This window comes from Neophocaena asiaeorientalis, unplaced genomic scaffold, assembly GCF_003031525.2.
Source record: "Neophocaena asiaeorientalis asiaeorientalis breed wild unplaced genomic scaffold, Neophocaena_asiaeorientalis_V1.1 scaffold112, whole genome shotgun sequence".
NCBI lineage: Eukaryota > Metazoa > Chordata > Mammalia > Artiodactyla > Phocoenidae > Neophocaena > Neophocaena asiaeorientalis.
This window is the reverse complement of record NW_020175413.1, coordinates 1,275,120-1,278,981: the sequence shown is the minus strand read 5'-3', so window position 1 is coordinate 1,278,981 and position 3,862 is coordinate 1,275,120.

Below are 3,862 nucleotides of genomic sequence, written 5' to 3'. Positions count from 1 at the left end.
TTTTTTTTTTTTTTTTTTTTTTTTTTTTTTTTTGCTGAAGTATATAGGTTATAGACAACATGACATTTCGCCTCTGGGATTTCACACCCTCCACACTGTACAGGGTTGGTCCAGTAGAATACAGAAGTAGTGATGGCCTGTCTCAGTCTGGAATTAAGTTACAAAAGACACGTGGCTGCATCTTGCCTTCTCTCTTTCCCTCTCCCTCTCATCACTTGCTCTGGGGGAAGTCAGCTGCCATGTCGCTAGTAGCCCCAGGGAGAGGCCCATGTGGCAAAGAAAGCCTCATGGACACAGATCCCCAAGCCCCAGTCAAGTGTCAGATGACTGCAAACCCCACTACATCTAGATGGGAGCCTCCTGAGAGACCCTGCGTCAGAACCACTGGCTAAGCCAGTCCCAGATTCCTGACCCTCAGAAACTATGCAAGATAATAATTTCTACCGCTTTAACCTGCTAAATTTGGGGCTAAATTGGTAGTACAGATAGAACACATTTGGATACATTTGCAGGCGGGGTACTGTGACAGAATCCCAAAATGTGGGAGTGGCTTTGGCACCAGGCGGTGGGCTTTGTTGAGAGCATTGGTAAAATGCCTGGAGCACCTTGAAGAAGCTGTGAATAAGAGTCCAGGTCGTTACAGATCCAGGTCAGAGCTTGCAGGAAAGTGAAGGAAACTGGAGGAAGGGATCCTGGTGATGCTGTTGCCTGCAGTCATGTGGACAGAGGAAAATGCACCCAATGAACTCGTGATCTAGTCAAGGAGATTTGGAGCCAAAGCGTTTTCAGTGCTGCCTGCTTTCTGCTAGTTGCTTATAGTAAGATGCCAGAGGAGAGAGAGAATTGAACGGAAGGGTCGTTAAGCAGAAAGGAGCTGGGACTGGAAGGTTTTCAGCCGGGCCAGATGACAAATTATGCTAGAATCAAGGAATGGCTTCCAAGCAAAAGTCCAAATTCAGGGCCCTGCCAGAAAACCTGTGGTCCAGAGATAGACCCTAGGCTGTGCCTGTAAATAACTTTTAAAAGATTTCAGAAAGATATAAAGCCATACCCCATAGTCCTTTTGTCAGACAAAAGGCCCTCTAAGGAGAGTAAAGGTGCGCCTCACTGCTGTGGCCCGAATGCTTGTGAGATTAAAGGTGTACCTCACATGTGAGGTCACAAGAAGTCGGCAGCCTGGAGGAGGGCCCTCACCAGAACCCAGCCATGCTGGCACCCTGGTCTCAGAATTCCAGCCTCCAGAACTGTGAGAAATAGATCTCTGTTGTTTATAAATTACCCAGCCTGTGGTGTTTTGTTACAGCAGTCCCAGTGGACCAAGACACTCACAGACCCTCTCAATCAGAGGATAATGCTCCTCAGGACTTCCCTGGCGGTCCAGTGGTTAGTACTCCACGCTTCCACTGCAGGGGCCATGGGTTCGATCCCTGGTCAGGGAACTAAGATCCTCATGCCAGCGGTGTGGCCAAAAAAAAAAAACAGTGCTCCTAGAAGCTTCGGATCATTGCCCCTCTGCTGTCTGCAGAAGCCCTATCTATGTGGAGAAGGGCTCATCTCAAAGAGATTTAGGGGTGTTGACTTTGCCTAATGGAGTAGATCCCGTGGAGATTCGCAGGAAATCCATAAAGTTTTTATGAGAATTATATGTACAGAATCATTACCAACTTGGACTGAAAGGGACAGAGCCAGTACAAAATAAAAAGAGGTCTTTGGACCCTCAAAGTCCTACTGGCAGGAAGCAGGCTGAGAATATTACTCAGCTGCTAACACATGATACGTTTCCTGTTACAGCATGATACCTTTCCTTTCATGAAAAAGGAAGGATGACTCACAGGGAAAAACCAAGAGCCCAGAGGGCAGTCCAAAGCCTTGGAGTATGGTTCCCAAGACTTGAGACATAATTAAGGAACTTAGGACGTTTGCTTGGCTTGGAATCTATATGGACCAGCAACTTCTTCACGCTCTCGTCTTCTCCCTTTTTCAGCTAGAGTTTCTAGAGTGGTTATTCTGTCTGTCCCCTTGTATGTTCAGTAGGAGAGGGTTTATGAACTGAATATTCGTGTCCCCTTAAAGTTCATGTTGAAGCCCTAACCCCCAATGTGATGGTATTTGGAGGTGGAGATTTTGGAGGTAGTTAGGTTTAGATGAGGCCATGGGGGTGGGGTCCTCAAGATGGGATTAGTACCCTTGTAAAGAGACCAGAGAGCTAGTTCTGTCTCTCTCTCTTCCATGTGAGGATACAATAAGAAGTCAGCCAAAAAGAAAAAGAAGTCAGCCAGCTCCAAGCCAGGAAGACAGTCCTCACCAGAACTCAACCATGCAGGTACCCTGATCTTGGACTTCCAGCCTCCAGAAATGGGAGGAATAAATGTCTGTTGATTAAGCCCCCCAGTCTGTGGTATTTTGTTACAGCAGCCTGAGCTGACTAATACAGAGGGGGTGGGGTGGAGCAGATAGCTTGTCAAGAAGAACTGTACTGGAGAAACTGGATTTAAGGAACTATAATAAATTTATAGACCTGATTTACATTATGAGATTCTGGACATTGAGCAGATGCTATAATAGGATGAGATTTCTGGGGACTCTGGAAGGGGTTGACTATATTCTGCACGTGGGAAGGATATGAACTTTTGGTGGACCATGGTGGTCTGCAAATTGGCCCACAGTGAACCCCGCTTCCTGGTATTCATACTCTGTGCAGCCCTTTCCCCCACAATGGACCATTGTTAATCTGTCTGACCGATAGCATACGGCAGAAGTGATGGTATGTCATTTCTGATACTTATTTATTTTTATAAGTATGGCTTAACTCTCTCACTCACTGTCAGATCACTTGCTCTGGGAGGAGCCAGCCGCCCTCTGGAGAGGCCCACTTGCTGAGGAGCTGAGGCTGCTGGCCAAAGTCAGCAAGGAACTCTCTTCCAACAGAGAGAAAACAAGATGCCTGGGCCATCTTGGACGCAGAGCCTCTGGCCCCAGTCAAGTTTCAGATGACCGCGGTCTGGCCAGCAACTGGATGGTAACTTCCTGAGAGACCCTGAGCCAGAGCCACCCAGCAAAGCCACTCCCAGATTCCTGACTCTCAGAAACTGTATGAAATACTAAATTTTTTAAAGTCGCTATGTGTATTAACCATGGGTTTCTGATTTTTTTATCTCTGGGGCCTGGAAAGACTGTCCCTCCCAGGGCTAGCCAATTCCCAGGGATAGAACATGCCTTTCACAGGCACACATGAAAAGATGCTCAACATTGCTAATCATCAGGGGAATGCAAATCAAAACCACAATGAGATATCACCTGACACCTGTCAGAACAGCTATCATCAAAAAGACCACAAATAACAAATACCAGCAAAGACAGGGAGAAAAGGGAACCCTTGTGCACTGTTGATGGGAATGTAAATTGGTGCAGCCACTGTGGAAAACAGCATGGAGTTTCTGAAACAGCTAAAAATAGAGTTACCATATGACCCATATGACCCAGCAATTCCACTCCTGGATATAAATCCAAAAAAAGCAAAAACACTAATTCAAAAAGATACATGCACTCCAGTGTTCATAGCAGCATTATTTACAATTGCCAAGATATGGAAGCAGCCTAAGTATCCATCAACAGATAAATGGATAAAGAAGATGTGGTATACATACAATGGAATACTACTCAGCCATAAAATTTTGCCATTTGCAGCAACATGGATGGATTTGGAGGGCATTGTGCTAAATCAAATAAGTCAGACAGAGGAAGACAAATACTATATGATATTATTTATACATGGAATCTAAAAAATACAACAAAGGAGTGAATATAACAAAAGGAAGCAGACTCACAGATATAGAGAACAAACTAGTGGCTACCAGTAGGG